Below are 27,844 nucleotides of genomic sequence, written 5' to 3' on the forward strand. Positions count from 1 at the left end.
ATAAAACTCTTTAAAAGGTTGATATTTGAAAAAGAATATGAGAAGTGATTAAGTGATAAGTTTAGGCATTGCAATTAGATTGGTAGAGCACCTATAATATAAAGCAGTACTCATTCATATCCTGATTTAATTTCTTTCAATGCCATTATTAGTTATTCCACTTAACCTTTTTTTAAAAAAATCACGTAAAATTATCTCGCATGGGTAAATTAACACTCATTTTCTGATTTCTCTGCAAATGTGAAATATTGTGCCTATATATATATATCACCAATTTTCTAATTTTAAACAAAACTGAAAGGGACAGCTGATGAATCATTGCATGTCAAGACAATGCAGGTAATATGCCAAATTGCAATACAAATAAAGGCAAAAGATAAAATAACCATGAATGTGTAATGAGTAGTTCAAGTCTAAACAATTTTTTCCTCTGGTTCTCACAGGTTCAGAGCTTCATCTGCTGATTTCTGAGTTATTGTTTAAAATGAAACGCATGTCAATTTCCTATACTTGGTGTTTTGCAGCATTTAATACTTCTTTACCTGAGTCCAGAAAGTTTTGTTTTTTAATGTGAAATAGACATATCCAGTTCATTTCAATGAATAGTTTTGTGTGCTCTGAGCACCTACAGACAACTGTTGCTTTATCTGGATGAAACACAAAATTGGTTTCCCACAAAAAGAAATCTATCAAAAGGAAATACTTTTTAATGGAGACTTCCTAGTATGCCAGCATTTCTTTATAAAAGTCACCATGTTTGTACTATTATGTTAGATGTTAGATTTGTAACACATTCCTGGGAGGCCATGGAGGTCTTGAGTCAGTGTCTGAGAGCAGTGATGGATTGGATGTCGGCTAACAAATTGAGACTTCACCCAGACAAGACAGAACTGCTCTTGCTCAGTAGAACTGCTTTGTTTTGATTGAAAAATCAGGTGCTCAGGTAGGGAGTGTGTTTGGTCCCAGCCTTGCTCTCAGATGGACAGGTCACAACTATAGCCAAGAGTTATTTTGTACATTTCAGACTGGTGTGCCAACTGCACCCGGTTCTGCAGGAAGTGTACTTGGTCACTGTCACACTTAATCCTAACCCTTCATTTCCTCAAAATTGAATTGCTTGGTGAATTCTAAATGGGGATGCTGTTGAAAAGTGGAAACCTCAGCTGGTATAAAATGGAGCAGCCACAATTCAGACTAAAGCTGGGTTTTTGGATCATGTGACTCTACTCCTGGACAAGTTTCACTGACTCCTAGTTCATTTCTGTGTCCAATTACAAGTATTAGTTGTTACCTCTAAAGCACTAAAACAATTGGGGACCAGGATATTGTTGTTGTTGTTGTTATTTATTTCACCTTTCAGGGAGCTCAAGGTGGCATTCATTGTTCTCTGTCTCTCCATTTTATCCTCACAACAACTTTGAGATGTAGGTTAAGCTGAAAGACAGTGAGTGATCCAAGGTCACTCAGTGAGCATCAAGGCTGAGTGGGAATTTGAACCCTGGTCTCCAAGGTACTAGTTCAACACTCTAATCACTACGTCACACTAGCTCTCTGATACCTAAAGGACTTTCTGCTTCAGCATCCCTGTTCTGCATCCTGCTGCCATTAGAGCTATGGTTTAGTGGGAACTAAGGGCACCTTCTCCCTGCCCCAGGAAATCTGGCTTACCCCTTCCTTAAAGACACTCAGATGTCACATGAAAATGTCATTGTTTTTGATCAGTTTAATATTATATGGTGTTTTTAATTATGTTAGCTCCCTTGGGCATCTCAGAAATGAGACAGAAAGGCGAGAGATAAATATATTTAAATAAATAAACTCTTAAATAAACCTTGTGTGTTGGCAGGAGTTTCCAGATGGCCACAGGAGCTTCCACTTCTGCCCTTAGACAGAAGAAGAAAAAAATGTCACAGAATTATTTAAATATTTGAACAATGGGTTTAGGAATAGCAAAGGTTAGAGGCTCTATCAGGTCACTACTTCTTTTTCTGACTACCTGAATTTTAAAGTGTTCCAATATTAACCTTTTGAAAAGGCAGAAAGTAGTAGTAGATGATTACGAGATACTTAATTATCTGTTTCTTTAAGGTAGATATGGTCTGGTCCGACCTCTTTAAGCTGCCAACATTTTCATAAAGCTGCCAGAGAGAGAGGGTTCTTATAACTATCCGATTGCATGGCTATAATTTGAGATAAAATAATGCATCTAGCTATGCTGTCATCTATAATTCATGGGCACTTATGAGTGTAATTCATTGAAATTTCACCTCTGGCCCAACCTCTGCAGCTCCAGGAAGCAAGATTCATAACACATTTCTTTATGGTTTAATCCAAATCATTATATGAGCCTTATAGGGGGTATAGACAGAAAATCATACAAAACAAACAGAGGACAGGTGCCTGGCATAAACCTGAGTCATTTAATAATGGAATTCAGTTCTATTTACTTATTTTTCTTTTCCTGTTTTTTTGGAAAATGGGGGATGGGAAGGAGAAACAATTGTGTTGGTCTCCAGCTAAGCCTGAGCTCTTCTTCAAATGTCAGCTGTTTTCTAGGGCTCTAAAAAATTGAAGAGCTTTCTCCTATTGACCTACTAATACATCTCAGTCATAGTTGGCTGAGAAGCTGTGACAACATGCACACTGATAACAAGGCATGCTGTTTGATCCCTATATTCCTCATACCACCTGTACAGGCATATCATGGGCAAGTCTGTTTCGTCGATTTGAAATAATGTGAATTAATCTAGGTCATGTGGGCATTTTGCCTGATTTGTATTATCCACCTGCATAATTAACCAAAAGGGGGGAATTTAAGTGCTGGCCACATTCCCATGTTGCATTTCCAGAGCTCTAGCATTACTGCTGGAGGAAATTTAAACTGTGCCACCTGTTATTGCATTGCAGACCCAGCATGACTATCAGTATAAGCAGATACTGTTGAAAGATATGGGGCATTTCTACCAAACTACACCTGATGCTAAACAGGTTACTGCAGTCTTTTCTCTTTTTTTTTTTTACTCTAAATAGCAGGTATGACAGACCCTCCAATCGGGATCAGGACCACAACATGTGAGATGCGAGGGTGGCTAATCCTGTCCTGTTTTGCCATGGCTATATTAAAAATCCCCAAAGTTGCTATAAGCCATAGGAGAGCTAACAAATCCCCACACGTCATCTACTGCTGTCCCAATCCTGATTTGTTTGCTGGGGGGGGGGGGGCGCGGAAGTTGTGGTGTCCTGTAAGTTAGAATATTTTTTAAAAGAGATTCACAGAGTTAGCAGTGATGTCTTTAGTGTTGCATTTAGTTTACTTCTTTATTTATTTAATTATTAAATTTATATCCTGCCCTTCCTCCCAGAAGGAGCCCAAGGTGACAAACAAAAACATTAAAAGCACTTTAAAGCAGAAGACTTAAAAACAAAAGTCTTTAAAACATATTAAAACAAAACATCTTTAAAAACATATTAAAACAAAACATCTTTAAAAACATATTAAAACAAAACATCTTTAAAAACATATTAAAACAAAACATATTAAAAACAACTTTAAAAAACAACTTTAAAACATCTTGAAAAGCAATTCCAGCACAGACGCAGATTTGGATAAGGTCTGTACTTAAAAGGCTTGTTGAAAGAGGAAGGTCTTCAATAGGCACCAAAAAGATAACAGAAATGGTGCCTGTCTAGAGGAGGGAACTCCAAAGTGTGGGTGCCACAACAGTAAAGGTCTGCTTCCTATGTTGTGTGGAACAGACCTTCTCATAAGATGGTGTCTGCAAGAGACCCTCACTTGCAGAGCACAGTGATCTACTGGGTATATAAAGAGTAAGACGATCTTTCAGATATATTGGTCCTAAGCTTTGTACATCAAAACTAGAACCATGAACTTGGCCTGGTAGCTAATGGATAGCCAGTGCAATTCTTTCAGCAGCGGGATAACATGTTGGCGATACCCTGCCCCTGTGAGTAGTCACACAGCTGCATTTTGCACCAGCTGCAGCTTCTGGACCAGCCTCAAGTGCAGCTCCATATAGAGTGCATTACAGTAATCCAGACAGGAGGTTATCTGTGCGTGGATAAAAGTGGTCAGGCTATCTCAGTCCAGAAATGACAACAGCTATCTTACCAGCTGAAGCTAGTAAAAGGCACTCCTAGCCACTAAGGTCAACTGGGCCTCTAGTGACAAAGATGGATCCAGCAGCACCCTTAGCCTATGAACCTGCTCTTTTTTATAGGGAGTATGACCTCATCCAAAGGAGGCCATTGACCAATTATCCAAACTCAGGAACCACCAACTCACAGCGCCTGTGTCTTGGTAGGATTCAGACTAAGTGTACTGACCATCACCCAGACCACCAACAAGTCCAAGCGCTCGTCCAGAGCTTGCACGGCGTCTCCTGATTCAGATTTTACAGAGAAATAGAGCTGGGTATCATCAGCGTACTGCTCACACCTCACCCCAAATCTCCTGATGACTGCTCCCAAGGGCTTCATATAGGTTTTAAACAGCATGGGGGACAAAATGGTATCCTGCAGCACCCCACAGCACAACTGTCAGGGGGCTGAAAGACAATCACCTAATGCTATTCTCTGAAAACAACCCTGGAGATAGGATCAGAACCACTGTAAAACAGTGCCTCTGGTACCCATCTCACCAAGTCTGCCCAGAAGAATACCATGGTCAATGGTATCAAAAGCCACTGATAGATCAAGTAAGAATAACAGGGTCGCACTTCCCCTGTCCTTCTCTCAATAATGGTCATCCAGCAGGGTGACCAAGGCCAATTCAGTCCCATAACCAGGCCTGAACCCAGATTGAAATGGGTCAAGGTAATCTGTTTCATCCAAGGGTGCTTGCAATTGCTACACCATGACACTCTCAATCACCTTCCCTAAAAAGGGAGTATTTGCAACCGGGCAATAGTTGTCACAAAACAATGGGTCCAGGGTGGGCTATTTCAGAAGTGGTTGGATCACTGCCTCTTTCAAGGTGTTTTGGACCACTCCCTCTCGCAAACACATATTGACTATACTCTAGATCCACTCAGTTATACCCCCTCAGCAAGCTTCAATAAGCCAAGAAGGGCTAAGGTTGAGAGAACATGTTGCTGGCTGCATTGTCGCAAGCATCTTGTCCACATCATCAGGCTGCATCAACTGAAACTGTTCCCAAGAGGTTGTGGCAGATGCTGCACTGGACACCTCACTGGGGATTACAGTAGATGTAAACGAGACATCAAGATTGCTACGGAGGCAAGCAACTTTACTCTTATAGTGCCTTGCAAACAATTCACAGTGGGCCTCTGAAGGATCCAAAACTCCATTTCCTGGAGTTGATGTTAACAGACCCCTGATAATATTTAAAAGCTCCACTGTATGGCTACTTGAGGATGTGATGGAGGCAGAGAAGTGGGCCTTCTTCGCTGTCCTCACTGCCACACAGTAGGTGCTGTTATGATGTTTTACTTGTGTCTGATCAGCCTCACAGCACGTCTTTTGCCACTTGTGCTCTAACCATCATCCAGCCTTTCATTGCCCTTAGCTCACTGGTGTACAAAGGTGCAAACTGGGTTCCACAATGCCAGAGGGAGTGCTGAGGGGCAACCATGTTAAGAGCCTGACAGGTCTTCTTGTTTCACAGAGTAATGGCTTCAACTGGGTCACCTGCACTATCTACTGGAAACTCCCCCAGGTTGTTCAGGAATCCAATGGATTCCATTAGTTTCTAGGGGCAAACCATCTCAATCTGTCCACCACAGAGCTGTGAGGAAATGACGCCCCACTCACCGCACAGCTGATGGGCGGGGCATAATTGCCAATGGGGGTGAAGCAGCCACCTCCATCTTTGAAATGGGCAAAGTCACACATCGCGCCTATGATGTGAGCACGACTCGGCTGGCAGGGAGGGGCGAAGCTGGTGAGCCTATTTAAGCCCAGCTGCCCCTCCTACCTTCCTCTTCGGATTTGTGATGCCCACCCCACCCTCCCTCTTTCATGGTGTGCCTAGGGGTTGCTTCGGGGCCAAGTAGGAATTTTTCTCCTGCCCTCCCTTTTGCCTGCTCCACACTATGGGAGTGGGAGGGAATCGGGTTAGGGGGCGTTGTTATTAATAGGTGGATTTGGCTAATAGGTGGATTTGGCTAATGCCCTATGGGCAGTTTTGTTATAGCAATGGTGCAGAAAGGTGCAGGAAGGGAAATAATTAAGGACACCTAGGTGGCCCCCTTAGGCACCTTTGGAGGTGATTGGCGGTTCCGGAGGCCTGTCTGTCACGGCTTTGCGGCTCGAGGACAGGATATGGGCTGCCTCTGGGGCCAACTTATCTCATCTACCCAAGGGTTATTCAACCCCGGGTGGGGATGATGTAAGAAGGCCCCCCTACTCACCTACAAGGTGTGGCCAGGGTAAGGGGTAAGCGGATGGGCTTGCCCTTGCCCCGGCACGGGCTGGTCGGCCAAGAGTTGTATGGCAAGCTACTTGCTTATGGATAGTCCCTCACCTAGATTTTCCCTCTGCAGGTCACTTTAAAATTGGGTTTGTCTGCTGTAATTTAATAAAGTGGCCCTTGTTCAACCCAAGCTGATGTGTCAGTGTTTTATTTCGCCCCTCAACGGCAAATGCATTTCTCTGCACCTGTGTGAGGGATATAAAATATGATACTTTACCTCCAACTCCTTTTGTAGTGTTTTATATAGAACTGAGCAGCTTGATCTCGTATCTTATTTATTTATTTATTTATTTATTCAACTTTTATACCACCCGACTAGCAATAGCTCTCTGGGCGGTGAACACAAGTACAATAAAATCACAAGTACAATAAAATCACAAGTACAATAAAATCACATAGTACAATACAACAGAGCATATAAAAACAACACAAACTAAAATCAATTACAACATATTTAAAATTGAATTAACTTAGTACAGTCTGTCTTTTTACCAATTGGGTTTGTGTGATATAAGAGCAGAAATTAAGTTGGGAGGATGTGGATTTAAGATTTTTTTTAAAAAAATACTGGATTATCCATATCATTCCCCCCTTTTCTCTGTATTTCAAGATGCTCTTTCAGGATGCAAATTAAGGCAATTATCTAGCTGCAAAACATTTTTAGGAGGTATGCAATCAACATAATAAAGCTAGTCAAATAAAGATTGTCTATTAATTACAATTTCCTAATGAAGAAATTTTAAGGATTTGTTGTGCATTTGTTTTAGTCTGCATTCTACTGTCATTTGTTCAGCTCTTCCCATTCGAACAGGAGTTCCCAAACTGTGGTCTATGGATCGCCGGTGGTCTGCGAATTTCATTCAGATGGTCCATGGCATGTCCATATTAAATATACATATTGATTTTTAATTTCATTTTTATTGCTTCTTTTATTGTATTTTATTGTATCCTATGGAATGCAGATTGTAACACAATAAAATATCACAAGAAATAAAAGGAGCAATAAAAATACAATTCATCTAGCACAGTGCCTTACAATTGATGCAACAGACAGGAAAACCATTAAGTGGTCCACCAAGACTATCAGCAATTTTCACGCAGTCCATGGGGGCAAAAAGTTTGGGAACTACTGCATCAGAAGAGTACTACTACTTTTATTCTGCCGCTCCTGGTTCCTACCTGCTTGCTTCATTTCTTACCAAATCTACCCACTTCCTTCATGGATTCCCTTACTTGCATACTTTTCATTCTTGTATTACTGTTTTGTAATCATACCTGAATATTCTTCATGCAAGTTAACATTGTAATTCGTAGGCCAAGATGACTGAACCTACAGAAAGACAAATCTTGTAATGGCAGTTGGAAAGGAAAGAAAGTTGTGAAATTCATATCTATCTTCTGTGTCGGTCTTTGTGTATTCACAGCATGTGATCAGTCTTGTATTAAATAGCATATATGAAGGACCATACCATATATATGCAATCTATTCTGATCGTTTTTGTGTGAAACCTCATAAATAAATTTGTTGAAGAAACACTGTAGAATTACAGTTCATCTGTTGCCGTTGCTAATCACTGTACTGTTTTTTTGAAACAACAAACAATGTCTTTCTTTTACTATTCAGTATTGCTGTGCTAAGCTCCTTACATCAGATGTCTTTTTCTTGTAATAATTGTTTCATCAACTCAGCTGACAGTCACCATTGTCTTTTTGCATCCCATTTGAAACAGCAAAACATCTCTTCTTACTGCCATTTAGCTACTGATTAAATCAAATCTCTGCTGATGTATGTGCAAGCAAATGTGGACCACTTCTCTTCGTCTTCTATGTATATAAGAATTAAAAACTAGAAAGAGCATGTGGGAAATGATTTTATTTTCATATTTTTAGATTTTATGCTATGAATTTGGTAGGTATTCCTTAGCACAACGTTAATAAAATAAACTTTTCTAAGCTAGATCCATTAATTCACACACACATACACACACACATGGCTGTAGTTCCCTTTGCCTATCAAAAAACTGTTTAAGTGCCATGTCTGGTGCAACATGAGGACTGCAGCATGGGGAGAAAACCACTAATTTTCTCCCTATGCGCACAGAAATGTCTTCTATAGGAGGATCCTTGGGTCAAAAACATTGTAAGTCTAAAATTAATTAATCCATGTATGCCATTTTAAGCTCCTTGGAGGAAGTGTGGGATGCAAATATGATACAGAAATCAGAAAATCTTACAATCTTATTCACCCAGAAATCATGGTGGTGGGATCTGTAACCTTTATATTTTGGCTGGGTTAGTTCACAAAATATGAACAAATGACCCAAGTCTGGATCTTGGCCGATCAGTTTGTGACAAGGGCCATGATTCAGTGATAAAGTACATGCTTTTCCTCTAGTTACAAGGATCTTAGATCTTAGCTGTGAAAGGAAGTCAATGTGAGATAATGGTTACAGCAGAGCTGGGGAACCTTTGGCCCTCCAGATGTTGTTGGACTACAACTCCAATCTTCCTTGATCATTGGCTATGCTAGCTAGGTCTGATGGGATTTGTAGTCCAGCATCATCTGGAGGGCCACAAGTTCCCTATCCCTGGTTTAAAGTGTTGAAGTTAGATTGGAAAAGCCTGGGTTTGAATCCCCCCTCAGCTACAAAGCTTACTGAATGGCAGTCAGCGATTCTATTTTATTTATTTATTTATTTATTTATTTAATTTGTATCCTGCCCTTCCTCCCAGCAGGAGCCCAGGGCAGCAAACAAAGCACTAAAACACTTTTAAAAACAGATCTTAAAATACATTAACAAAACACCATTAAAATATTTTAAAAAACAACTTTAAAAAGGGTTAAAAACATTATTAAAAACATATTAAACAATTCTGACACAGATGCAGACTGGGATAGGTCTCAACTTAAAAGGCTTGTTGAAAGAGGAAAGTCTTCAAAAGGCGCTGAAAAGATAGCAGAGGCCTGATATAGCGCCTGGATTTGTTGTGATGATAAACTGTTTCTGTGTGCGTGTGCAAGTGTGTGTGCATGCTGCTCTGTCTTTCAAGAAATTGTGTGGTAAAGAACTAACAGGAAGACTGATTCCTTGGAGGACTGCTGTCAGTCAGCATAGACAGTGTATGGAGCTAGATGGACCAATGACTGGAATGAAGACAGCTTCATATGTTAAACTGTTCATTTCTATTCTAAAGTAAAGAAGGATCCAAGAAATGAAAATCCTGTAAATTTCTCAGGCTAAAATCCTACCTGAGTTATTTGTGCATAAGTTCCATTTGAGTTTTAAGTACACTTAATTATGAACAGATCTGCATCCTTAACAAGTAGATTTGACTTTGCAGATCCAGTGGGGTTTGGAAAATGGAACCAAATGTAGGATGCCCCTTTTATAAAAAGGAACATTTGAATGCTAACCTGTAAAGATGTGTTGATTTGACTCAGAGATAGATGTGGCACTTATGCCCTCTTTTTCACTTGTACGAATGGAATATGTATACAGGCCCTGAACAGCTGAAAAATATTCTGCCTATAAGTTTCCTTAAGCTGTTGCATTTCTTTCAGTAGTTCAGGAATAAGTGCTTTTATTACCCACTGAAGCATAGCTGACATAGCCCTTAGAATCTGTCAAATGTCAAGATGATGCAAAATATAACATTTGTAAATAATGCATCCAGTCATAGTGTGCATTTATAGGGACTCATTCATTCTTTATTATGACTATAAATACTCTATTATACGTATTGTACTTTTATTAAAGCAAAATATATCAACTGTCATGTCATTAGGATAAATGTGTGTCTTTGTCCCTATATAAATTTACCATGTCGGTTTGCAAATACAGAAATGTATGCTGCTGCTTTTAATGTTGTTTTGTTTTGTTATTAAAATGTTTGTAATACTTCTGATTTAAAAAAATGAGGCAGATTATAATTAACCTTTCAAAACATACAATATGTAAAGTGTATATATATATACTGGGGTCAGGGCTGAAGTCACTACCAACCATACCTCAGTAGAAGAACTTCTTCTGATTGTAATTCATGGAGTAGGGGGGGATGTAAAGCAAAAGGCATTCCTTCAAATAAAGCTGTAAATACTTTAAATGTAAATATCAGCCTTTTGAATTGTGCCCAGAAGGTGGCTAACAATCAGCATAGTTGTTTCAGGCCGAGTCTAATATAGCCTCTCTGGTCATTTCTAGGTAGTAAGCTAGCTGCCACAGCTGAAGTTTCTGGACAATTTTCAAGGGCAGACCCATAGCATATGGCAGTAGTCTATGGCTGCTTGCACAGTAGGCATCAGTATGCCTTCAGTACTTTTTTCATCTTTTTTTACTGCAGAAAGTCTGGCTTTTTGAGAAAGATGGAAGTGTAGTGCAATCTTCACAGTAATATATGAGTTTAGTGCTATTCTTGTGTCTTTTTAAAGTGGGTGTGGTTTTGACATGGACATTGACATATCAGGAAGGTGAACCTATCACAGCTCAGCACACATACTACAGGAAATATAGGAAGCTTCCTTATACCAACTCAGACTATTGTTCCATCAAGCTCAGTATTTCCTGAGAAATACTGCTGTCCAGAGTTTTTGACAGAATCTTCCCCATCCCTCTTTGGAGATGCCAGGGATTGAAACTGGAGCCTTCTGCTTAGAAAACAGATGCTCTCCTACAAAGCTGTGGCCTCTTCCCCAATGAAGCTCAATTGGCATTAATAAAAAGACTTGTGGGAACAGGACAAACGTAACGTGGCTGCTAAATGACAGTATTGGTTCCAGGTGGACTGCTTTGAGGAGGGACTTTCACAGTTGATGTGTCACTACTCAGAAAGCTGTTGCTCTATAGTCACTCAAGGCAAAGCATATAGGGAAGAGTCTCAGAAGAACATCTCAGTGGCCAGGTAGGTCCATGTGGTACCTCAGTTGCTTTAAAGGTTAAAACCAATAACGGAATGGTGCCCAGAAGCAAATAGGAGACCAACCAAAGATCTTTTCAAACTAGAAATATGTGATCATCATGGTGATCTTCTATTAACAATCTGACAGCATGTTTTGAATCAGTTGAAGTTTCCAGATGCTTTTCAAGGGCATCCCCACTTACAGCTTCATTACAGTAATTAAACCTGAACATTACCATAGCATTGGTAAGCCTGGACAGATTATCTTTTTTCCAGTGTTTTCCAGACAGCAGAAGTGGATGAGAGTAGAGTTAGTAACAGCACTTGGTGCTACAGAAGCTTGAGATTTAATAAGCAAACTCTGTCTACAGGCCAACTCCTGCTACAATCCTGATCTTTTATTCAGAATGCAATCCCATCCAGAACTAATTTAATACCACCTTCATGGGCTGATGAATCATCTATTCACAGTACCTTCTGGCTTGGTGTATATAATGTTTCTTGTGAATCTTGAATTATTCAATTACGAGTGTATTTATTTTTGGGTTAGAACATGCAAATTTACCTTTAATTTTCCATATGCAAAATCAGCAAAAAGCTGACCCTAGCAAATAAGTTATTGTGTTGCTCAAAGGCTAACATCCAGAGAGGTTTCTGTTTGCCTACAAAATGGCTCCCTCCACACACAGGTGGTAGGTGCTATTTTCCTTCTGGTGGCAACTCATGCTTCATGGAGTTCTGGTTAGAAGGCTTCAACCTTAAATGGAAGGGCTATAGCTCAGTGGCAGATCATGTGCTTTGCATGCAGAAGGTCCCACGTTCAATCTCCGGTATCTCCAGGAGGGGGTGGGAGAGAGCACTGTCTGAAATCCTAGATTGCTGCTGCTAGTCATTGTAGATTATTGAGCTAGATAGATAGATCAATGGTCTGCATTGGTATAAGGCAGCTTCCAGTGTTCCTAATCTGTGGAAGGAGTCAAGGTATTGCCTCCTGGAGTGGAAGGCTGAACAGCTCTGAGGATAGCAACAGATATATTTAGAGGGTCTATAGGTCCACAGTAGTCTTAAAAAGACACTCTTGTGTAAGTCATGTGGATCAATTCAGACAGCAGTTTAATGCAGGTGATGCCATCTATAATGAAGCATTTTATGCTGATAAAAAGATAATCAAGTAAATGCATTGACAATCAGCATTCCTGTCAACCCAATCTGTCATAAGCAAACCACTAATGAGACAATGCAAATAATTAATACAGTTTAATGGGCAGAAATGTTTATAATTATTTTCTAGCTATAGTCAGTGAGCTGGATGAATGCAAGCAGTTCATGTGATGTGATGTAATTGTTGTCTGATACTTTTTTTTCTTTTACTGTAGTAATTGCTGGTTATTTTTAACAATTGGGTCTTATCATTGGATTAAAGTACCTGCTTCAAGTGAATACAAATTTTACAGTATTAAATTTCACAAGCCTTTTATAAGCCCTACTTTTTTAAAAAAACAAAAACCCACAACCATTTAAGTTGAGTTTGCTTTGCACTTTGATGACACATGGCACAATCCAAGGGCCATATCCAACAGTACTGTTCTGCTAGTGCAGGAGACTTCTGCTTGTGCAATGGAACTTTCCCCTACTCTCCTCTTCCCTACAGCCCCCCATACTCCCTCAAAATTGGAGCAACCTCTGGAGCAGATTCTGAGAATGCATGGGGAGAAGAAAGGAAGAGGAACTCCCGTTGTGCAAGTGGAACTCTGCACATGCAGTGTTGGATGCAACCCCCAGTTGTTGTAAATGGGGGTAATAAATAAATATTCAGCTGTCTCTTATTGAGGTTATTGTGAATTGGGCTACATTGTACCTATTAACAAACTAGCTATTTTCTGCACCCATAATATCAGCCATTATATAGTTCTCCAACCTACTCCCTAATACTGTGATGTTTCCCTAGGAATGAAAGGTAGATAGCACATAGCAGATAGGTCTGGACTGAAACTTATTTATCTTCAAAGCACCCAGATTTTAATTGCAGAGAAATTACCTGTATGATGTCTGGTGACTGAAACCTGTTGCCCTGTGTGGGTGGAAGGAGATAGTTCAAAGGGCTTTGCAGTGCTCCCCAAAAGCGCAACAACCAGGTGATTGTCAGTTGCTTGGGAAGCCCTGCACACATGGGCCTTGCAAAGCACTTTGTGCAGTGCTTCCTAAACCAATTGGCAGTGCCAAGACCTGCTTTTCCTGCCTCACACTTGATGTCATATATGAAGTCAGGTGTAGGGCAGGTGGGTGTGGCTTGCCTGAAACAGGTTTGTACGCCAAATGGGGAGACCTGGTAAGCCTGAGGCTCACAGGCTGGAAGTTCCGTAACCCTGATGTACAGATAGCCATTGTTGGAACAAGACATGCAACGTTTTGAAGTTCTTTTTTGGAGAAAGGAGTCTGAGTAGTGGCTGATAGACTTATTATTACTTGAATGTACCTAATAAGCTACTGCTAGATGGATTCAGTTTCCAATAAAGCAATTATATGATTTCTTTGTATATGTATTTCTCAAAATACTGCAGGATTTCTGTTTACACAACCTCCTCCTAAGAGAAAAAAGGGACAAACCTAAAAGTAAAAGGACAGTATATATCCAAGGTTAAATGTACTCCGCTGTACTTATTTAACCTTTATGTCAACACAGCATACTATGTTTTTTGAGATTTTAGAGCTAGTAAGAGAATAGAGTTCCATGAGTCATTTGTGCTACCTGCTGTAATCTTTGCACAATTTAATTTTAATTTGATTGTTATGAGAATGAATTTCCATCAACAACTGACAACTGCTATCAGACAAAAATTCACAAAGATTTAATGGTTTAAGTCTGCTTAAAATATCACTTAAGCATTAAATGCTATTAACAGAGGTTTAACACTTTAAATTGAAATTCAGATTTTTTAAAAATGTTTCTGTTCTGGTGGTAATCCAAGAAAGAAAAAAATTGTAAGTTTGCCAGAAAAATGTTTCAATTATTTAGATAAATAATGCAAGATCATTTTATGGTTTCAGGCTTTTTACTAATACTGGATTTTTTTTCAAAGAAAATTTTGCCTCTCCACTTAAGGAACCTTAGGGACAGTAGATAATGATGTTTTCCCTTTATGTGCAACAAAGTAGAGTGCAATCAAAAGGCTGTGGCAGAGGTTAATAGCTATTGTTCTATGGAGAGGCACATGCAAATCTTAGGAGCATCATTGGTCAAGTTTGGAGAGAAAATATGTAATTATTGTTTGATTAGGAGAGTCCAAAGAGAGATACTGAAAATCTCCTTGTACAACATGTAATTCAAAGTTTTCAGTTTTTTGTGTACCTTAGGAGCAGCAGGAGCACACAAACACCCAGCACTATATACTATTTAGCTATTTGTGATAATTGCTAATCCTGCCTCTCCAAAGTGGAGTGAGGGTAGAAAGAAGTTTGAGGGGGTCTTCATTAAATTGCACTCTGTAGCACTGCCTTTTAATGGCAAGTCATTTACTTACAGTAACCTCCAACGTTAACCTGCTTTCATTATGCCATCCCTTACAATGACATTGCAATACAACACACAATTTCTTCACATAATAGTTTGCTATGGATAAATATAAGAACACTGCCTGCCTAGCCCACAGTTCTGTTCTCACAGTGGTCAACCAGCTGCAAATGGGAAACCCACAAGGGGGACATGTGTACAATAGTATTCTCCGAGATGTGTTCCTTAACAACTGGTATTCTGAGGTGTATTACCTCTGATACTCAGAGGTATTATATCATCAACATGAGCAGGGCTGGTTCTAAAGGGCAGCCAGGTGGGGCACTGGCCGAAGCCCCTGGAACTACAAGGGGGCCCTCAGCGGCCCCTCCATTCCCCTTTCATGATCCACAGCAGCAGCCATGGATCGCAGGGCAGGAGGTTCCGCCTGCCTCCCATTCCCTCGCCGCTGTCCTGTTCAGAGCGGGATTCACGAGGCTGAGACGTAGGTGCAATCAAATCTTGTTTTATTAAAGTAATGGGTACATCAAAAGCAGTACGCTTCATAGAAATCTCTAAGCTAGCTCACTAGAAGTCCCTAACTGCACTCTAGACATGCTCTGCAACGCGTGAAGAAAGTTGACTCAGCAACTTAACCCAGAGCGCGACAGTCTTAAGTAGGGAAAGTTTTAGATCATAATCTCTGGCTCCTCCGCAAGTTCTGCCTCTGTCCTGTCTGCTTCTCGTGGCATCGAGAGCGGGGTGACAGGGTGTGTGCCTCCAATGGCTCATCCGAAAGAACCATCTCCTTAGCAACCTGCTCGAGGTCAGGGGGCGGTGACGCGCTTGAGGCATCCCGGGAACCACTTGGCAAAGGGGGAGTCACTGCCCTCTGGAACATCTTCCAACGGCTCCTCCAACCTGTTGGGGGGTGGCACGCTGTCCACTTCTGAGGCCGTGCCATCCATGGGAACTGGTCCGGAGTCAAACTCCCCTCCCCTCCCAAGGTCTTGCTCAGACTTAACAATTCCTTGGTCTTCCGTGCCCTCTGACAGCTGGGAAACCTGGAACTCATGCCTCCCCCCTCCCTGGCCCTCATGGGGAAGTGGAGGCTCAACAGCCGCACCTACCTGTCTCCTGCCTTTTAGCATTTCCTTTAATGAAGATGGCGGCAGTGGTTTCCCTAAGGTACTGAAGCCCCTGCCGCCATCTTAGTTGATGGCAGAGATGTGCGCACGTAGCACGCACATGTGCCATCAACAAAGATGGTAGCGGAGGCTTCATCCTCTTAGGGAAACCACAGCCGCCATCTTGGTTAATGACAATGGTAAAAGACAGGAGACAGGTAGGTGGGGGTGGGAGGCCACGCACGCACACGTGCGCACATGCTGGGGTCCAGGGCAAGCTGATGCCCAAGGGCCCCAGCATGCCTGGAGCCGGCCCTGAACATGACCAATAGCCATTGATAGTCATGAAGGTATCCCAACGGGTACTGTCATACCTCAGTGGCTATGTGGCTTGACTGACACACTGCTGAGGTGTTGGAGCCGGAAGTGATGGTGTGTAAGGATACTGGGTAGAAGGTAAGATGCTGAGAGCCTCTCACAGCAGATTAGAAGGCAGTTTCAGAGAATGTTCTCTCTTGATCCCAGCAAGAAGCAGAAGAAGGAAGGGGCCAGGAGCAAAGGTGAAGGACAGAGAAAACAAAGAGGAACAAGAGCAAAGAAAGAGATCAGAGGGGAGATGATGGAGGAGGCAGAGCGGAACAAGGAAATAAGATTGACACAAAGAACATACTAAAAGGGCAGAAGAGAAGGAAAAAAGGTTTTGGGCCTTCAATCCCAGCGGCAAGTCAGTGAGAGAGAAAGGGGAGGAAAGGTGCATAGAAGCAGATGCTATGTAGGGAGAAAGGGTAGTGAAAGACTGAACTGGCTAGAAATACTAAAGAAAAACAGAAAGAGTGGTATCCAGTGATAAAAAGAGATAACTAAACTCTTTCTGAAGAGAAGAGACCACCTGGGATTCTGACGACTCCTGGGACTTTAGAGGTGATAATAGACTTATCCTCCATGAATTTGTCTGAAAATGGAAATGAACTGCCTGCAAGTCGATCCTGACTTATGGCGACTGTATGAATAGGGTTTTCATGGTAAGCGGTATTCAGAGGTAGTTTTATCATTGCCTTCCTCTGAGGCTAGAGGCAGTGACTGGCCCAAGGTCATCCAGTGAGCTTCATGGCTCTCTGGGGATTCAAATCCTGGTCTCCCAGGTCGTAGTCCAACACTCTGACCACTACACCACACTGGCTTTCATGAATGTCTAATCCTGTTTTTAAAGCCATTCAAGTTGGTGGTCATTACTATATCTGTCATAAACTATTTAGTTCAAGTATTCACTTTATGAAGAATTTCTTTATTTCATCCGTCCTGAATCTCTCAACATTCAGCTTTGTTGGATGACCCCAGGTTCTGTTATTATGGAATAGGGATAAAACTTTCCCCCTGTCCACTTTCTCCACACCATTTTCTCACATGTATAATTGTATAGACCTCCAGCATGTCCCCTTTTATTTGCCTTTTTTCTAAAGTGAAAAAGCACCAAACATTGTAACCTTTCTGCATAAGGGAGCTGTTCCATGCCCCTTCTATGATGAGCTTCCACCGGGCCTTGAAGACCTGGCTCTTCAGGCAGGCTTTTGGGGTGGGCTAGATTTTATTATCATTGTTTTCAGATTTTTAATGTCTAACATATTTGTATGTCTATTTTGTACATCGCCCAGAGTGGCTGGATAACCAGCCAGATGGGCGACTAATAAATTCAATAAATAAATACATTGATAATTTTGGTTGCCACATTGTGGAAACTGCCACACAAGTCAATTAAAAGTGATTTCCAAGCAATGCTGTTTACATGTGGCCTCCCTAAAATGGGAAAATGGTATTCAGCAGGCAGTATGTTGGGATGGGGAGAAAACACAGCCAGAGAATGGATAATGTGAATCATAAAGTTCTTACGCTTGAATGACATAGCTTTTAGTGGCCAAGTGCAAGGTGCCTGTAGGATAGGCAGTCATTTTTGGAGCGCACACTCCAGCCACAGTGATGCGCTTCCCTCTACCACTGAAATGGGGAAGTTTAAAAGCACATGGTTAAATTTCTGCTATTGAAATTGAAGGGTCTTTAAAGTACTTAACTTTAGCTAGACCATGCCAGTAATTTATTATATTGCTTAAATTATTGAATTGTCCCTTACAAACAGAAAGCTTCAATGTATATTAATACAATCAACGGTAGTGGTTGAATAGAACCCTATATCTTTCTTTGCTGGCAGTCTCAAAGTAATATGACAGTCAATCTAAATGCTTGCTAGATTGACATGACATTAAGATGGCAGTTCTGCACCATAAAGCTTTTGATGGAAAAGATGAGTACTGCCCTTTCTGAAGTTGCTAGGAATGTGACAGATTGTCAGAATTAAGTGCCATGTCGTTCAGGTAACAACAAAGCAAACACTGTGAAAGCTTTTGATGATAGCAAGGTCTTCAGTTCAGGACCTGTTGCTTACACCTTGCAAATGTATGTTAATAGCATGCTCTCCAAATAATTGTCCATAAAGGGGGTGGAGGAAGTATGTAGAAAAGAGTAAGATTTTAGCTTTCACTGACACAAACAGGCCAGTTTACAGCATACTTCTAAAACGTATGTCTATTTTGATGGGCTTTAGCTAGAAAAACTGGTGATTATTGCTGTTGCAGCTTATACTCAAGATCTTACTTATTTTTATCATAGAATATGGGTGGAAATCTGGAAGATGGCAATATAATTTTCACTGCTTGGATTGCAAGGACTGAAAGAGAAAATGTGAAGAAGCCACATGATTAGGTTCTTCTAGCCAGACATTTCCATGAGTGAAATCACACTGCTGCTATTCTGCAACATTTTTGTTCATGCCCGCTCCCCCATACAGTCTATAGATTTCACTGATGTCTGTATCTTATTTTCCCTGGCAAGATTTAAAATGTCATCTTGTTTTATAATAATAATAATAATAATAATAATAATATGTAAGTGGACTATTTGTAAGTTGCCTATTTTAGGAAGTGAAGGCACAGTAGCTTAGTGATAAATCACTTGTTTTGCATGCAGCAGGTCCCAGGTACAATCCCTAGCATCTTCAGATTTAAAAAAATTCAGGTGGCTGGTAAAGACCTTTTTGGGAAAGGGCCATAGTTCAGTAGAGGAGACACCCTTTGCTTACAAAAGCCTCAGATTCAGTCCCTGGCATCTCCAGCTAAGGGGGTCTGAAACCCCTGGGAGCTGATGCCAGTCAGTGTAGATAATACTGAGTTAGGGAGACAAATGGTTTGATTTAGTATAATACATTCCTATGCCATGATAATGCCAGATACCTCACATGTTTAATTGATCACTACATGCAATTTACATGATGGCAGATTAATGTATTGATTGGGAGAATTTCTTTCGGTCTATACTTAAGTAAACTGACCTAATTCTCAATTTCTGGACTTGCATGCGTATCAGAATGAAGTTAACAACCAAACTTCATACTTCTCAAAATTTTGCAATGCAGTTTTGGTTGACAAAAAATCATATATGAAATGCATATTTTAGGGGGAAATGCATACAAAATACAAAATCATGAGGAAAGTATACACAAAAAATGCATGCAATGTAAATGAATTTTTTTCATATGGTTTAAAAAAATCCACAGAAAAACAGAACAGACAGTGTTGAACACGTGAAACTGACATATTGACGAATACACACCCTGAGTTAAAGGAATAGGGTGGTATTCAATGCTAGTCCTACTCAGAGTAGACCCATTGAAGTTAATAGACATGACAATTTAGGTTCATTCATTTCAATGGGACACCTCTGAGTAGTATTTAGTTGAATACAACCTATAATATGTTGCCCGATTCAAACAGGGGTGATGTGTTTGGGCACTCCCACAATGCTAAACAAAGTAGAACAGTAGCAGAGATAGCAATGTACAGGTGAGGACAAGAATGGAACTAGAAAATGTGTACTGCTGCCCAACAGCTTCGCTAACTGAGCTGACGGAGGTGGTCTCGGATTTGGTGTTGCGATCCCCCAAGCTTCTGGTATTGGGGGATCTCAACATCCATGCCAAGGCTGCTTTGTCTGGAGCGGCTCAGGACTTCATGACCTCCATGACAGCCATGGGGCTGTCTCAATTTGTTACTGGCCCTACGCATGTGTCAGGACATACTCTAGACTTGATTTTTGCCACTGGGTTAGGGGATGGTGATCTGGGAGTAAGGAATTTTACATCTATTCCTTTGTCATGGACAGGTCACCGCCTATTGAGATTTAGACTCGCATTGTCTTCTCCCCTCTGCAAGGGTGGAGGACCGATTAAGATGGTCCGTCCCCGGAGACTAATGAATCCTGAGGGATTTCAAAGGGCTCTAGGGAATTTTCCGGCTGATAAAACTGACGATTCTGTCGAAACCCTGGTCACTCTGTGGAATACGGAAATGACCCGGGCAGTTGACACAATCGCCCCGGTGCGTCCTCTCCGTTGCAGAGCTCAATTGGCTCCTTGGTTTACCTCGGAGCTAAGAGTGATGAAGCAAGAAAGGAGACGGCTTGAGTGCAAATGGAGGCGAACTCCCGATAGCTGTAATTATGCTCTTGTGAAGGCCTCTACCAAACGTTATGTGAAGGCAGTGAGGGCAGCAAAGAAGCAGTACTTTGCTGCCTCCATTCAGTCATCTTGTAACCGCCCAGCGGAACTTTATAAAGTTGTCCGGGGACTTCTACACTCTGGTCCTCCGGATGCAATACAACCATCAATAACCCGCTGTAATGAGTTTGCGAGGCACTTCCAAGATAAGATCACTAACATCCACCGGGACCTTGACTCCAATATTGTAGCAGTTGAATCTAATGAGGTGTCCAGAACACAGTCTTGTCCGGTTTTATTGGATGAGTTTCAGTTGGTACAGCTCGAGGATGTGGACAAGGTGCTCGGACAGGTGCGGGCGACCACTTCTGCTCTGGATCCTTGCCCCTCATGGCTAATAAAAGCTAGCAGGAATGCAACAGCCGGTTGGGCCAAGGAGGTGATTAATGCCTCTTTACGAGACGGAGTGGTCCCACTCTGCCTGAAACAGGCGGTGGTGAGACCGCTCCTAAAAAAGCCCTCCTTGGACCCTGATAATTTTAACATCTATAGACCGGTAGCAAATGTTCCATTTCTGGGCAAGGTTCTAGAGCGCGTGGTCGCTCACCAACTCCAGGCTCTCTTGGATGAAACTGATTATCTGGACCCATTTCAATCGGGCTTTCGGCCGGGGTTTGGTACAGAAACGGCCTTGGTCGCCCTGTATGATGACCTATGTTGGGAGAAAGACAGAGGGAGTGTAACTCTGTTGGTTCTCCTTGATCTCTTGGCGGCTTTTGATACCATCAATCATGGTATCCTTCTGGGGCGACTCACGGACTTAGGAATTGGAGGTACTGCTTGGCAGTGGCTGCACTCCTATCTTGGGAATCGCCTCCAAAAGGTGATGCTTGGGAAGCATTACTCGAGTCCCTGGGTACTCCAATATGGGGTCCCGCAGGGTTCAGTTCTGTCTCCCATGCTCTTTAATATCTATATGAAGCCGCTGGGTGAGGTCATCAGGAGTTTTGGAGTGCGTTTTCAGCAATATGCTGATGATACGCAACTCTACTTCTCCTTTTCATCTTCCTCAGGTGAGGCTGTCAATGTACTGAACCGCTGCCTGGCTGCGATAATGGACTGGATGAGAGCTAATAAACTGAAACTCAATCCTGACAAGACTGAGATGCTGTTGGTGGGGGGGTACTCTGCCCAGGTGGTTGATGTCAGACCTGCTCTGGATGGGGTTACACTCCCCCTAAAGGAGCAGGTCCATAGTTTGGGGGTCTTATTAGATCCGCTCCTGTCACTTGAGGCTCAGGTAGCCTCGGTGGCACGGAATGCGTTCTACTAGCTTCAGCTGGTAGCCCAACTACGACCCTATCTGGACAGGGAGAACCTCGCCTCAGTTATTCACGCTCTGGTAACCTCTAGATTGGATTACTGTAATGCACTCTACGTAGGGTTACCTTTGAAGACGATTTGGAAACTTCAGCTAGTGCAGAATGCTGCGGCCAGAGTTCTTACTGGGACGAAGAAATTCGACCATATAACACCTATTCTGGCCCAACTGCACTGGCTACCTATATGTTTCCGGGCCAGATTCAAAGTGTTGGTTCTTACCTATAAAGCCCTTAACAGCATCGGACCGCAATATCTGATGGAACGCCTCTCTCGCTATGTACCTACCCGTTCATTGCGCTCGACATCTAAGGCCCTTCTCTGGGACCCAACTCATAGGGAGGCCCGGAGAACAACAATTAGATCTAGGGCCTTTTCAGTGGTGGCCCCCGAATTATGGAATGCCCTCCCAGATGAGATACGCCTGGCGCCTTCTTTGTTATCTTTTCGGCGCCAGGTAAAAACCTACCTCTTCGCCCAGGCATTTTAAGCTTAAATTTAATTTTATTTTAAATTTAACTGTAATTGTATTTTTATTTTAATTTGTATTCTAATTTTGTTTTTAAATATGTTTTATATTGTATGCTGTACTCCACACTTGTTCGTTTTTAAATGTGGTTTTATCTTGCTGTACACCGCCCTGAGAGCTCGTTGCTATAGGGCGGTTTAAAAGTGTAATTAAATAAATAAATAAACAAATAAATAAATAAAATAAATACTTGGCATAAATGAATGACTGAAGCAAAATTATTACAGTGGCCATGATTTGAGGAGACATGTATGAATGCTTAGTGTGAAACAATCAGTCACAACTGGTGACAAAAGGAATGATGATAGCATATGAACCTGGAACAGCCCTTACAGTCCTACAGCCTTAATTCACTAGTCTGCCTGTACATATGTCAGTTTCTGTAGCTGACACAAACAAGTGGCTGATGCTATCCATGGTTATGACAAAATTTCAGTTCAGGAACTGGTTCTGCACTTACTAATCCTTTCTATTCTTTTCAGTTAACATTTTCTTCCTTAAAGTTGCATGTCCTTAAAAAATAGTATGAGGAAGAGACACCATCCTGAGTGCTATCTTTGGATTTTGTAAAACCAGGTACAAATTTATACTGAACCATGAAACTCACTGGGTGATCTTGGGCAAATGACAAGCTTGCTGCCTGTTGGAAGTTGCACTTCAGTCAATGCATTGACACACTGTGTGCTCTGAATCTATTGACTATTATGGGCAATAGAGATAGTCAGTTGCATTCTCTCCTTGATACCGTCCTCAAGCTTAAGCATGCCTCTGACTGGTTAGACTGATATTCTCAGGGATATCATCATTTCCAGCTCTTCCTCCTCCTTCCCACATTTCTGTCTCTCCCTACTTTTGATTTCAGCTAGTGTGGATGATTAGGCTTTCCTATCCAAATGAGTTTATTTTGTTTAAGATAAACACCACTCTCTTTCATATTCTTTTATATCTCCAATGAGCTCTGCTGCATAAAGCAACTCTCTTCACCACCTACATTGCTTCCTTGGCCTGTATTCTTGGAGAAAAAAGTGAGGAAACATTAAAGTGACCATAGACTGAAAAGAACAGTACTGCTGAAAAGACAGGCTAAGATCCAGGAGACCACTTGCAGGAGTCTGCATTCACACCAGGGCTTTCCCATTGTAATAATTTGTGATCCTCAAAAAGATTTTATTGGGGTCAGGCACCATGCAATGCAGTACTGAGCAATTTGCTGAGCAATTCGTGACACCTGTCCTCCTTTTGTCTGCTTCTTTCTTTTTGGAAATGGTTTTCTTCAGATGCAGGCCATATACAGTACAAATAATAATAACCTTTTGCCTCTCAGGGTTCCTGAAATATATAGACTTTCCGTCCCATCACATCATATATGACATGATGATGGACATTTCCTTAGTGGGAAATCTGAGGCCCATGGACTGAATGTGGCCCTCCAGGACTCTCCATCCAGTCCTCAGCACTCTGCCTAGGCCACACATAGAGGCCCCTTCATGGACCCTACTCTGCACCCCTTATAGTGATTTAACCTTGTTGGAATGTGTGCTTGAACTACATTCTGGCTGAAATAAGGTTATCCACTCCTGGTATAACATAACAATGCTCTTCTACCTCTTCATTCTGATTTTACAGATGGGCCACTTTTATGGGGGTTTTTAACTGTGTATCTTTCCCCTCCCCTTTCCTGTCTTCCTTCCTGTTTATTCTACCCTTTCCTTCTTTTTCTCTCCTCCTGACTTTCTCCTTTGAAAGAAAGAACTAAGCAATAAGAAATTCACTAATAGGCAAAAAACCTTGCGGTTTAAGAATGTACCTATAGCCTACAGATATTTCTATCAAACTTTAAAAAGCAGGGGAATTGGGCAGGTATAGTGAATGCACCAGGGGAACAGGAGACTGGACCTCCTCTCTGAGATATTGTACTGCCCTACAAATTTGTCAAAATGCAAACACCATTTGGGTTGGTGTTTCACAGTCCAATCCACTTGCAGTGTAGCTTGGAAGAATTTGGTAACATGTGCCTCTGAGCATATGGTGAGTGGTGGCAATACCTGCCATCTCCAAAGATGGAGAATTACATTTTTGTATATTTGTTGGTGGTGTTCCTACTTTGCTTCATTCCTGTGCTACTATTGTTTCTACAGATAATCTAATCTAGAAAGTTTTATTTCCCTCATTATTCATCCTAGAAACCTGTGTCAAATTTATTTGTATTAATTTCAAAGCCCTTTTATTGGTCAGTGTCATATGATGGTGAAGACAGCCTTTTGTGTTTCAAATTGGAGGTTATGCTCTATTTCTATTTTGGGTGCATTAACAGTTGAATCTGAAACTGCAGTTTGATGTAAAATCAGACTGATTACAATATGTTGCTACTTCAGCCATGACTCTGGCTGTTGGAAAAAACAAACTTAGCTTGCCCAAGATGCATGTTTTCAGGCTGCTATGGTTAAACCACTTCATTTAAGGCAAGGTGGGCACAGTCAATTAAAAACATAGAGCACACCTAAAATTTTGCTAGAATATATTTTACCTCCCACTGTTTTATCTTGTGCAAACTGAGACACTCCTGATGTCCACTGGAGACTATTCTGCAGAATAGTCAGTGCCATTATTCCACAATTGTTTTTGGAGTTTTTTTAGTGTAAATTTTGCAAAGAGTCCTGTACTTCACATATTCACAGAAATGGTAGCAAAAGAAAATGATTTCTTACAGGAAACTTCACTAAAATTGCAAAGTAAATCAGACATATTTAAAGTGACTATCTGAACTATGTCAACTGTCTTAATAATGTTGCTTCATCCCTGCTAAAACAAGATCAGCACAGCACATGTCTTCTTTCTATTATTTGCGCTGATTGCAGGTGTTGCCACCACTCACCATATGCTCAAAGGCACGTGTTACCAAATTCTTCCAAGCTACACAGGAAGTGGATTGGACGCTGAAAGACCAACCCAAATTGTGTTTGCATTTTGACAAATTTGTAGGGCGGTACAATATCTCAGAGAGAAGGTCAGGTCTCCTGCTCCCCTGGTGCATTCACTATAGCTGCCCGATTTCCCTGCTTTTTAAAGTTTGATAGAAATATCTATGGGCTTTTAGTACATTCTTAAACTGCAAGATTTTTTGCCTATTAGTTTTCTCTGCTTTTTAATCTGGGAGGTAAGAAATGTGATCCTGTGCAAGCTTGCTGAGAATGGATTGATCATTTGCATGTTTATTGAGTTCAGTGGGATTTATTCCAATGCAATCATGCTTAGGATAAGTAAAATTGACCTTGGGGGAGGGAGGGAGGGCTGGAGTGGGCAGGGAAGGAGGTAGAAGGAAGAGGGGAGGTGGAAGGGAGAGGAGAGGGGAGGAGGGGAAAGCCAGGTCTGATCATTTGCATCCTTATTGATTTCAATGGGATTTATTCCTATGTAATCATGGTTAGGATAGGTAAAACTGACCATGAGGGAGGAGCAGAGGGAGGGGAGGGGAGAAGGAAGGAGAAAGGGAGGGGAGACGGGAGCAAAGGGAGGGGGAGGGGGAAGGAGGGGATTGGAGGTGAAGGGACAAAGAAGGGGGCAGGGGAGGGCAGGTTTGATCATTTGCATGCTTATTGAGTTCAATGGTATTTACTCCCATGCAATCATGCTTAAGTAGGTAAAACTGACCATGGTGAGCGGGAGGGGGAAGTAGGGGACTGGAAGGGGAGGGGAGGGGCAACAGGGAGGGAATAGGAGGGAAAAGGAAGGGTGGATTTGATCACTTGCATACTTTTTGAGTTCAATGGGATTTATGTCTGTGCAATCATGTTTGAAAATGGAGATGGACTGCCTTCAAGTCGATCCCAACTTATGGTGACCCTATGAATAGGGTTTTCATGGTAAATGGTATTCAGAGGTGGATTTACCATTGCCTTCCTCTGAGGCTGAGAGGCAGTGACTGGCCCAAGGTCACCCAGTCAGCTTCATGGCTGTGTGGGGATTCGAACCCTGGTCTTCCAGGTCATAGTCCAACACTGACCTGGGGGAGGGACAGGGAGGGTAGGAGGAGGGGAAGGGTAGGAGTTTGGATGGGTGAGCACTGGGCAGAGGAGAAGCCCCTTTCCTTTCCAAAAGGAAAAAATTGTGAACAGTATTACTGCTTTTCAGCGTTTCCCCCACCTTTTTATTCTACAGCGGGCACATGTAGCCTCCCACCCAAATTTTAACCAAAGCTGTCCCTGGCCACATCCACACCAGACATTTATTTCACTTTAGATAGTCATGGCTTCTCTCAAAGAATCCTGGGAAGTGTAGTTAGTGAAGGGTGCTGAGAGTTGGTAGGAGATGCCCTGTTCCCCTCACAGAGCTTCAATCAGAGTGGCTGACTGTTAAACCACTCTAGCCACTGGAGCTCTGTCAGGAGAACAGTCTCCTCTCAGCACCCTTCACAAACTACACTTCCCAGGATTCTCTGAGGGAAGCCATGACTGTCTCAAGTGAAATAAAGATCTGGTGTAGGTGTGGCCCCCTGATTAGCTAAGCCAAGCAGCTGGGAGTCTGGCTTTTAGAACACTGACAGTTGGTTCTTACTGAGCATGCCTGACATCATTCAGTTCAGTGCAAAATTTATTAAATTAAATTAATATTTTTTAAATAAACTAATTATTATAAATCAGCCAGGCATTTTTTTAACTTTTAAACTGCGGAAGATGAAGGTCAGAGTATGGGGCAAGGCCAGTAACAGGATTACAGGTCCTCTGTGAACATGGCTGATTTTTAATGAATTTCAACAGATTATGAGAACTCTCAGAGAAAAAAAGTCCAAAAGGGGTCTGGGTTTTTTCTCTCTCTCTTTAGACTTTGAACTCTCTATCCTCTCTGACTGTTTTGGATATCGCCATGAATATTAAGAGGGTTGTTAAGCAAGCGTTTCTGAGTTCAGGACTATAAGTTTTGTAAGGTTTAGTTTTGACAGGAGCTTATAGGAAGCATCAGAATGGCATGTGGGGTATTTTCAATTTAACATTGCAGAATGTGAAAAATCAATGCTGGCTAAAGTATACAGCCACTCTTGTGGCTGTATAATAAATGATCCCTCTTAAATTGGAAAGTGGGTCTTGTGGGTCTTGATAAACTAGTTGAGATTAGTGTGATTGTGCTATAAAGTTGAAAGAGGTCACAATCCAATGCAGGATTAAATACTTAAGGAGCAACCCTGTGCATGTATGTGATAATGAACTTCATTGAAAACAATGAAATTTTAAAGTAAGCATGCATAGGAATGCACGTGCAACCCATTGAACAGAATGGCTTTTAAAAGTGCATCTCTCTTTTGGATTTTGTCTACTGATGTTGATGAACAAAAGAAACATGGTGTAACAACACAAGCTAGTTTAAAATAAATTGTTTTTTATATTATTTTTACCTTAAGTACATTTTCGTAAATGTAGTTAACTTTTTATGC

At 41.5% G+C, this 27,844-nt stretch overlaps 1 protein-coding gene across 4 annotated transcripts in view; it reads left to right on the forward strand.

Annotated features, from left to right (window-relative positions):
- The window catches only part of DGKB (diacylglycerol kinase beta), a 430,346-nt gene that overhangs the window by 266,302 nt on the left and 136,200 nt on the right, over nucleotides 1-27,844 (forward strand). The gene's annotated exons all lie outside the window — the stretch shown is intronic.

The sequence above is a fragment of the Rhineura floridana genome, chromosome 10 (assembly GCF_030035675.1).
Source record: "Rhineura floridana isolate rRhiFlo1 chromosome 10, rRhiFlo1.hap2, whole genome shotgun sequence".
Taxonomy (NCBI): Eukaryota; Metazoa; Chordata; class Lepidosauria; order Squamata; family Rhineuridae; genus Rhineura; species Rhineura floridana.